This window comes from Meleagris gallopavo, chromosome Z (genome assembly GCF_000146605.3).
Source record: "Meleagris gallopavo isolate NT-WF06-2002-E0010 breed Aviagen turkey brand Nicholas breeding stock chromosome Z, Turkey_5.1, whole genome shotgun sequence".
In the NCBI taxonomy this organism is placed as follows: domain Eukaryota; kingdom Metazoa; phylum Chordata; class Aves; order Galliformes; family Phasianidae; genus Meleagris; species Meleagris gallopavo.
The window spans coordinates 60,512,557-60,523,731 of record NC_015041.2 but is presented as its reverse complement, the minus strand read 5'-3'; the positions used below and the strand labels follow the sequence as shown (position 1 = coordinate 60,523,731).

Sequence of the window (11,175 nt, the reverse complement as noted above, 5' to 3'; positions counted from 1 at the left end):
CGCCTGACTGTAAAATCCTAACTCTCAAGAGAATAAAGAGTCAAATCTCATTGGCTTCCAGAAAATGCTATGTAAGAGCATCAGCCTGAAGTTACTGTTGGCAGAGAAATGCCTGCAGGTGCCTTCTATGGCCCTGTACTGGGTCCAAATGGAGTCTTAGAACTTGCACAATTTTCTGATTGCATTCATTTGATTGGATTTCTGGGGAAGTCAGAAAAAAAATAAGGGAAAAGAAAAAGGATTTCTGCAGTAAAGATTCCAGTGATTTTAGTAACAGTAGAATCTTTACTACAGTGAAAAATGGTGAGAGTATCCTGAATCATTGCTCTCACCAGCTGGAGCCTAAATATCAGCAACTCAGTGGGGGAATTTCTCTAGTCTTCCCTTATGCATGGAGTTTATCTTAGACAGTCTACCCAGCCTTTTCCACACTTCAATCATTTTCACAACATTCATACTATCTTATCATCGGAATATTCATCTTTAGTTTGCATGGTTCTGTCCACATATCAGTTAATGTATGGAGCAGTTAGTAAAGTGGCTCAACATGCAGCAGGACGCAGAGCAGAAAAATAGAGAGCAGCAGATAATGGTGAGCCAAATGACAGAACAGCCTCTGCAATCTGCAAGATGTCTCATCATTGCAAACACAGTCAGCCCACTCTTTGGCTTAGAAGTCCATGCCTAATGGTCAACTAAATTGCTTCTTCTTGTTAAGCTTTGGCCAGCAGCCTGTGCATTGTTTAGAAGGAAAAAAAATATATCTTATTTTAGTAATCTAATGGAAAATCAAATCAGCTTCCAAAGTACAGTCTGTCCTAGCTTAATCTGCATGTAACAACTATCTACAAGACTTTTAATTATTTAGATTATAGGATTATAAGCAAAGGGTATAATTTCATTGAACATATTTAGTCATTAAATCTGAAGGAAGGCAGTAAGATAGTGAAAATAGTGGAGGCATAAAGAACAGTATTGAAGCCATACAGTTATCAAAGAACTTTTAAAATGTGAAAAGCAGATTCAACAAGCACTAAAGGATCAGGCTAAATCCTGACCTTTACTTTTTGTTATTTATTAGATAAGGATTTACCATCCACTGTAAAAATAACACAGTGGTTTTCTATCCCCTTTTGGCAAAGTCTGGCCTTTCCTGATGTTGTTGTAGCTGTGAATTCCAGAAGTAGAAATAGAAAAGCAAGAGATATTTAAATGAAAAAAAAAAAAAAAGAACAAGCAAGAGAAATTTAAATGATATTGTACTTATTCTGTTTTTGTTCACTTGTTTGGTTTAAGAGGTGTTGTTTTCTAATGGTGGCTTATTTTTTCTCAGAGAGAACGCCATTATCGCTAGTAACTTTCATGGAATAATCCCCGCTTCTTATGCACCTTCTTATGCCCTTTATTAATGCAAGGTGTCAAGTTTATACATTTTACTTCAGTCGTGACTTCAGCAGAGGTTGAGATTTGTTCCTCCCTCATTCTTTTGTCTTGGAGCCTGGAGCTGCTGGAAGCCTCAGCATTGAAACTCAGCATCTATACTATTTGATTTTTGAAGAGAGGGAACCTCAACAGAAAGCTACCAAAGAACAATCTGCTGTGTCCCCAGTAGATTGTTCTCATGATAAGTTGAGCCTACTGGCTATCCACCCATATTGCAGTAGGATGATGCCTGTTCACATTGGCTGCTTCTTTCCAAGTGCAGAGCAGACCTGCTCGTAATGTTGGTTTCCTGGGCAAGGGGAAGAGCCCTCTCAGCTTAGCTTCACCCTTCCTATGGGATTTCCATCTGGTTTTGTTAAGTCATAGAATCATAGAATCATAGCATTATTTGGATTGGAAGAGACCCAAAAGATCTAGATCATTTAGTGGCAACTTCTGGAGCAGACGGGACATTTGGCTACGAGAGGGAGTACCTCTCACCTCTTCTCTTGGATAAATGCTGTCCTTGCACTATTGATCTTCACTAAAACAAGCAGTTCTAACATTCACATGCTTTGTGAGCATTCTTGGCTTATAGTAGGAAATTACACATTAGAATTCTCAGGATCTTGCTGCCTACATTACTTTTGAGATTTCATCTATACTTTAAGCTACTCTTGCAATTTTATCCTGATCTTGTTTCCAGCTGTGGAAAAAAAAAAAAAAAGGCTGCTAAATCTGAATTCATTGTTTCTTCCATTGATAAAGCTGCACTGAACTCCAGCTGCTCCCTGTGGCTGGAAAGCCTCCTCCACCACATCTTTCCCTTTTGGAGGTAACAAATTCCTTCAGCTTCAGTGAACACCAGGATTAGTAGACATGGACTCCTGCTTCCATGGGAGAATGAGCAGAATTTCAGACTCATAGTCCAAAAGCTCCCTTGAAAATAAGCCCTACATATATTTCCATAAAGCAATGCAGAAGGACTAGCAAACATTGTATCATGGTAGCTGAAGCTGCAGAGGAAGATAATCATCTTCCATTAGCACACAATGGTACTGTGCAGGTTCCCACTGAGTTCAGTGAAATAACATGTACAATAAACTATTTTGTCCTAAATTATAATTCTATATTATGATTAAAATGTTGTATTTCTGACAAGTAGTGAAAAAAAATAGTATAATTGTATTCCATTTAGATTTTATAACCATTACTAGAATTACATTATAGCATAACTCACCTGTTATTTATATGCCACTCATTGGATTGTTACTATGATCAGCACTGCATTCAAATTCCTGGTCAGAAACCTTCCAGTTTTACAATGAAACTGAAACTCTTACAGAAACTAGTCATTTTAGTTATTGGCCTAGTTGCATTTGTGCCCAATTCATTGCACAAAAACTGTATAACTATGTACATATGTCTGTGCATATAATATATATCTTCTGGTGTATATATATTATTTTTTTTTATTAATTAAACATCAAATAACTATTATCACTACTGATGTATTAAGATTTATTGAAAATACTGCATTTCAGGAGATTTTAAAGATTGTTTCTATAGATTAACATTATGATTGTATTTATATGTGTTAAAATTACACAGACAATTCAATGTGCTCTCTATAAACACTGCTTCTCCCACCACTTGCAGCACTGTGGCTCAGGCTCAGCTACTGGAGATGCTCCCAGCTCCTCCCGTAAGTATACTTTTCCATAAATGCAAGTCTTCAGTTAGGATAGCAGCCTTTCCCGTGCTGTAGGAAGTCAACAGCTTTCAGCCTTCACTATGGCAGGAGTTTCCACTCTCCTACTTCTTAGTTAGAGACTCTAACACCTCCACAGCTGCCGTTGGGTATTTGGGTTCTTGAAGCTGCAAGGGATTGTAGAAGATGCAGTCAGCCTCTTTCTCATCCTTTCTGATGTTGTGCAGTCTGCTGACCTCCTCCAGCAGCATTTCCAGTTGGTGACAGAGCTTATCAGTGATTACATCCTTCCTGCAGGAGAGAAATAACCTCGACTCAGCAAGAGGCCCCCCGGCATATCCAGAACCTCAGACTTGCAGAGCTACAGCTGCCTTCTGAACTCTTGATTTAGTCCAAGAATGAAAGGAAGATTGCTCCAGTGAATTCTGGGGAGCTTGCCCGGAAGCTTGTCACCACAGTAGCTGTGTATGGGCATGCTGAATAGAGCAGATTTACTGACCATTACTTTGTACCTTACTGTGCAAACTGCTGCCTCTGCCAGCACTGATTTAGGCATGACTCTTACATGGGTTTTCCCTTGCATGACCTAAGAGGTATTAGACCCTTCCTAATCAGGTCAGCAACAGCAAAGGCTGCAAGTACCCTTTGCTATGGACAGCTGTCTCTTTATTACAATTTGCTATCTCTATCCCTATCCCTGTCCCTATCCTTTTCTGTCTCCAGATGAAGCCCTCAGCATCCGAAGAATCCCCTTCTTGGCTTGATCTCAGGAGGGGTTCAAAGAAGCAAGCTCAAAAATTGCCACCCATACTACTTTGTCTACTCTGACTGACAGGAGCATTTCGTAGTTGCTAAAGAGCTGTGATCACTGCAGATCAATGACAATTCCTCACACAATACATGCAGTGAGTAGCGGTACAGTGCTTGGGGCCACATCTCTATGGGGAAGGCAACACCCAGATCATTTGCTTGATTCTGCATGAAACACTCCCATTAGAGCATATTAAAAAATGCAAACTAAGCAATGAATTTACAGCAACCAATGCACAAAAGTGGGGAGCAGGTGGGAGAAGCAGAAAAGTGAGAGTGTGCCCTGGGATTAGACAATTAAATAATGCACATTGTAGTTAGTATAAAAAATAACATAATGGAATTCACAGATAAAACTTGTATGTGCTTTTAAATACAGTGTTAACTGGTGGTGAGTAGAAGGAGAGATTTCCACAGAACTACCTGTTATTGGATATTTACAAGAAAGAACTTAATATACACCTGTAAATTTTTTGTTCAGGTTTTTAACTAATGTTTGGAATTAATAGATCCTTTTGTAATTTCTCAGTTCAATTTTCAGTAGTCCTGATAAGAAAAAAATCAGGTCATACAAAGAAAATCATTAATGGAAATCCAGTTCCAGTCCTTTCTTTTTCCCCTGATACACAAAAGCTGAATCTCACACTGTGTGCTAGTACAAGCCCTGCTATTCTACTTCTTCAGCATAAAGCTTGGTCCTGTGTAACACATAGCAAAAGGCACATATCACTGCTTTCCTGAGCCAGTCAAGTCAAATCAGTGGGCTAATTCATGATAGTAAACTGCAACACAATTCAAATGTGTTTGCTTACATACATCCATTTCCAAGAACTAACACTAAACATTTGCATGGCCAGGATTATATTTTTTGTTTTCATTGACATATGGTGTTTGCCCCACACAAATAAAGAAGAAAAAAATACTTACTGTCTGTAAGTTGTTGACCGCCTAAGATTTTGTGTAGCTGCTGTGCCTCCAATGGTTAAAAACATCTGAATACAGTGGTTAAAAACATCTGAAAAAGTTAAGGAAAAGCATAAAGATCCCTTATGAAAAAATGGAATTCCTTTGGGAGTGCAAATTTGTACCTACTGTTTTAATTCCTAATGGGAATTGGAGGTAATACATGGACAACAGCTCACCCAGCTTGCAGAACTTGGAATTATGTCTCATTGGATTTAGACTTCACATAAATCCTGCCAGAATGCTCTGAAATTCTGAGTTTATACAATTGATGGCAATTGATTTTCCACTCTTTCTGCCAACATTTGGTTATTTGCCTAATCACACGGCCTTATTGTTAGAGACAAATTCAATAAAGTATCTATTCATTAGAGTTTGTGGAGCTAGAATGTTATATTGAAAAATTACACTTACACTGAATAATAGCAGCATCTTTGGCAATAAGTGTTATGTACCTACTGTGATTTTAGTATGTGCTACAAAAGCAAAAATTTAAACCCGTTAGTTAAAACATGACAATGAGCTTGGATAAAGTGTATTGTTTTCTTTCTTGAAACCTCGGTTATATTTGACCAGTGAGGAAAGGTCTTTCGACTGTTGAAAAGGTCTAGTATTGTAAGATGACCAACCACAACGCTTGAAAATCTTAATTAAGTCATGTGCATAAACAATACGCATGCACAACTATATTATGAGCAAAAGCAATGAAGCAGACAAGTGTTATGACACTAAACATAGAATCAAGTAAGGTTACATTTCAAATTTAATGCACTTACCCAAGAACTTATTCCTTTAGGAGTCAGGAATAAACTAGAGCAGATTTAGTGTTTGGTTTATTTTGATGCTAATGTAGTATTTATGCAAGTATTTATACCTACCAGTAATTATTTACCTGTATATCTAAATTTAAAACAACCACCACCACTTGTTTTCTTGGTCACCTTCCCTCAGTTCCTCTGAGAGGTATCCAGAATGGGTTTGTAGGTTTGGAATTAATACATAATATCGATGGCTTCAATCTTTGATTTGCTGCCATTATGCAGCATGGCCTCAGGCAAACCACCACCTTCTGCCTCAGCTTTCCTCAAAAATCCGGAAACAATAATAATTAGTTCTATAATGCTTATCACTATAGCAAGGGAAAATTTACTACTTTTTTTTTAGTAATGCTGCTTACAAAATAAGCAGTGGCGAGAAAATATACTCCCATGTCTTTCTTGATTTATCTCAGGCATTGGGAAAACAAACACGAAGTTTCAGACTCTATATATTGAAAACAGCACAGCCTGCTTTTCACAGTCTATATTTTTCTCATTTTGTTAGCCTTTTTCATTAATAAGAAATTCAGTTCTATATTATGATTGACATTTTGAATCAGAAGATTATAAGATTTTTACTGTATGGGAAAAATTAAATGATTGACTATCTCAACATTTTCATTTTACAAATACAAAATGCAGATTTCACTGATAAAGCATTAAAAGCACTGTTGAATCTAAATAGTATTTTCTTTCCACTTTTTCAAAACAGGCAGGAAAATTAAGTGCAGGTTTGTGTGGCATACAAGCGAGCACAATTAGGGAATCTTGTATTGTTGTCTCCTGAATAGACTTGTCACATTACTATTCACTGCTTTTGTCTAGTGACAGTGAAATATCAAAACGATACTGCATAATATAGCAAAAATCCATTGTGCCATAAGATCTAATCTTTGTCTGCATGTAATTGCCTTATTAAAAGATTTGCAAGCTTACTCTTTCTCTGATTCAGAAGGAAGCCAACAAAAAAACGTGTTATTTAAAAAAAACAGTCAAAGCTTCTGAACCTGCACTCCCTGTGATATGACAATACTGTGTAACTCAAACTGGGAATTAAAACTACAGCGCTCCAGTACTGTAACAATGGTACAGATGCTGCCAGCTCTCCTGGTGCTCTTCTGTGAGCCTGGCTGGCAGTGCTGGAGGAGTTGCCTGACAATCCTGTTTGTGCTGTATGTCCCCTCTCTTCCTGCCACATCACCATGGGCAGCATATGGGCAGCACCCAGAGGAGAAGTGTAGAACCATATAATCATTAAGGTTGGAAAAGACCTCCTAGATCTCCATTCCACCTAGCACCAATATAACTCCACTAAACCATGTCCCTTAGTACCAGATCTAAATGTGAAAACACAAGAGCCCAGGTGGGGCAGGACCACCAGCAAACAGAGCAGAGCTGCAATCCAGTGTCACCTTTCTGCTCCAACACAAATTGATGGTTTTTGTAAATAGCGTGACTGGATGAAATCTTTCTTTCACCCCTTCAGATCATTTTCCTTTATTTATTGTGATGGTTTACTTTTTGATGCTATGGAAGCCATGATATTGCTGCCCTTAGCAACCAAACTGATTGCTTTTTTATCTGCAGATAAGGCGGCGAGGCGTAATGCAGGCATCCCCACACAGGGCTGTTAATTCACCTCCTGCTTTGCCTCGGCACACTTTTATCTTAAGATGACATAGTAAACTCATTCTTCTTGTTCTGCCCTGAGTGTCATTTCAGAAAATAAACAGAAAATAACAGACAGTTAACTTAAGCTTTTGGCTCCTGTACTTACTGTCACTTTTTGAATTTGAAGATGTTGTGTTTGCAGTGGTCGCACATACCTAAATAAGATAATAAATAAATAAATAAATTTTTAGAAGTGGAAGTATTATAGAATCTAGCCTGAGGGTATTTTAGTTCTTTGTAGTTATGTTTTTTCTTCAAGGTAAATTAGATAAAGACTTTCTGATACTGCATCTCATGCTTTAATTGTACAGTGCATATCTATCCCAGAATCACAGATGTGTTCTCACACAATTCAAACAAAGTGAATACTGAAAGTGAAACATTAATGGTTATAAGTTATTCATTTAAATGTTTTGCCATCCTATACAAATTATAATTATCCTAGGTACTTTTTTTTTTTTTGGCTAAATCATTCTTAAAATTCGCATTTTTTCCCTGCTTTTGTAGTAGAACCAAAAGCAAATTGATCCTAACATCAGCTTCACACACGAATGAGATAAACATAAGAGATTAAATGTGGGATCAATTAGATATCTTGCTGTATACAGATGTCATGTGAAACATAAAGCACAGTATCTTAATAAATAACTGATTATCTTACTTTAAAATGGCTACCCATAATCCGTTCTTAATTACCATCATTAAGAATAGAATGAATAAAATGTAATTAGAGATGCTATTCATAATCGTATTACTTATACTTGAAAGGATGCCATTTTATGTCAAGAAACTGAATAAATTGTAATTCAAAAGCTATAGCTATGTTTTTCTTAATTTTGTGTGACTGTATCACTCATAGACTACTGTTGTATGTGGGAACCTGTAAACATCAACAAGGAGCTATGCAAGGGATACAGAGTAGTAATGGTACTCTAAACCATGGCTTTCATGTACAGTGAAGTTCTCCTAAGTTGAGATATTAGCAGATGAGGAAGAATATGCCCCAAGAAAACAGTTTCAATCCTTACACTCTAGAAATGTCGGGAGGTGATTTTTGCACCTTCTTCTGAAATACTCTGTACTGACTGCTGTGAGGAAACTGTGATTGCTGTGTTTCTCAGCTCGGGTCTCTGATAGATGATTACAAGAATATTCCTCATCAGGATTCATTTGCTGTGTAAAAGTGGTAAGAAGTTCATAGAATCATAGAATGGCTTGGATTGGGAGGGACCTTAAAACCCATCCAGTTTCAAACCCCTGACACAGGCTGGTTACCACCCATCAGATCAGACTGCCCAGGATCCCATCCAAGCTGGCCTTGTACATCTCCAGGGATGGGGCATCCACAGCTTCTCTGTGCAGTGCCTCATCACCCTCTGATTATTATACTGTGCAAAAAGTTGATCACTCTCCTATTTGTAAGCTCCCTTCAATGAGTGGAAGGCTGCTATAATGTCCCCCCAGTGTCTTCTCTTCTCCAGTCTGAAGGCTCCTAATTCTCTTGGCCAGCTCCTGTAGGGGAGCTGCTCCAGCCCTCTGATCATCTTTGTTGTAATTCTCTAGACCCTCACCAACTGCTGCATGTCCTTCTTGTTCTGGGGACCCCAGAATTGAATGCAGTTCTCCACGTGGGGTCACACTTAGAGCAGAGTAAAGCAGCAGAATCACTTTCTTCTACCCACTGGCCACGCTTCTCTTGATGCAATCCAGGATCCAGTTGGCCTTCTGGGCTGCAAGCACACATTGCCAGCTCATGTTGAGTTTTTCATTAGCCAACACTCCCAAATCCCTCCCCTCAGGGCTGCTCTCAATCCATTCTCTACCCACCCTGTATTTATGATTGGGATTGCCCATTTCAGCTACAGGACATGGCACTTGGCCTAGTTGAACTTCATAAGGTTGGCAAGGGCCCACCCCTCAAGCCCATTTAAGTCCATCTGGATAGCATCTCTTCCTCCTAGTGTGTGTTTCTTCACAAATTCATCTGCCAGTTCCCTCAGAATCCATGGATAGATCTCATCAGATCCCATGGACTTGTGCACCTTCAGGTTCTTTAGATGGTCTTGAACATGATCTTCACTTGCAGCAGGCAGTCTGCTTCACAAAAATTTGTAGGTACACATGAGTTGTTGTTTGTGCCTTTGTAACTTCCAATGTACCATTAAATACTGAACATATTCAGAAACTTTTTTTCTTTTTTTTAGTTTTTAACTACGGATTGATTCCAAACTTCTTCCCTATCTGATTTTCCTCTGTGATAGACAGCTTGACAGTTTTGCAGGCAGAATTTACCAGATCCCATGCTGAGGGTCTGAACTCCCAAAAGAGGAACACTTAAAACCAGGACAGCAGATTGAATGAAAGGTACCATTTATTTCTTTATCTGAGTAATTCAATAGACATCTCTCCAATCCAACTGCAGTTATCAAACAGACAGATGTGAAATGTTTGAGGGCAAACAGATGACATTTAAATATTCTATCCTCTCATCAGAAACCCTTGCTGACTTTGATTATCATCAAAAATAGTCAAAATGAAGTGGCAGCTTTTAACTCCCACTTAGCACATTAGAGACTACCTCTCTCTTAAAAAAAACAAAAACAAACAAACAAACAAAAAAAAAAGTGGTTAAATATTCATTCTTTATGGGAAGATCACTGTATTTTTCTTATAATGAGAGTTTTCACAGGTATTTTGATTCTAACAGTGTGAGACAGTAAACCCTTCAGCCTCAACCTAAGAGCAAGGCCAGGCAGGTGTTTGTGTGAAAAGACAAGACACTTGGCTTGACTTTAAAAGGACTGAAACGTTTTCCTCTCTGTGACACATCCAGTTGACCAGTGTTCCAGCTTCAAATATGAGTTTACAGGAATACAAAATACATAGCAAAGCACATCGTAATATTATAGAATCACAGAACGGGTTGGATTGGAAGGGACCTCAAAGATGATCCATTTCCAACTGCTGTGGACAGGGCTGCCAGACAGTGGATCACCTCCAGGGATGGGCCATCCACAGCTTTTCTGGACAGCATAATAGAATTGTGCCTCTCTTTACCACAACACAATGCAACTTCAGCAGTTTCAGGTGACTTTATTTCAAGTTTGCTTGAGCCAAGATTCAAGGTTCAGTTTTGAAGCCTTGATTGATTGATTTGAAGCACAAAAGATAGAAGCTGGTGCGCTGGTATACATTACAGGGGAAGAATTTCAGAATACTGATGGGCTCTGTAAGTGCACAGATTTTTCTTTTATAGCTTTAGGATAAACTAACAGCATGGGGGAAGTGATTTGCCAGGACTTACTGCTGGCTTACTTCCTCAGGAAGTCGGTCCTCAATTTCTGTATTCAGATGTACAGAGGCATAGTGGTTCTGAACATTTTTGAGATGCAAATCGCAAAGGTACTGTGGGAACGTAAGAAAAAAACTGTTCAGAGCAGCAGCTGTGGAGCAAGATAAGCAGCATGAGAACCAAGGACACCTTTAGAAGAAGAAAGAACGTCTCACGGCTCTGATTGGATAAGCGCCTGTGTGAACGGTTGAAGAGTGTTTTGCAGAATACCTGACATCACCCCCGATGGACACTGCCAGGAGCAGTCTCCTGCAGAATCAGAGGGCGACGATGGGGGTGAGGGGCTGGAAAAAGTGGATTGTGAGGTTAAAATATTAACAGAGCGGTCATACAATCTGGAAATCTGTATGCAGCAAAAAAGGGATACGGGGCCTGACCAAAGCTCTCAACCAGTGCCTGCTACAGGTCCTGTCCTACTGATGGCGCTT

At 38.9% G+C, this 11,175-nt stretch overlaps 1 protein-coding gene across 1 annotated transcript in view; it reads left to right on the top strand.

Annotated features, from left to right (window-relative positions):
* Nucleotides 1–11,175, top strand: part of ELAVL2 (ELAV like RNA binding protein 2) — a 132,832-nt gene that overhangs the window by 29,457 nt on the left and 92,200 nt on the right. The gene's annotated exons all lie outside the window — the stretch shown is intronic.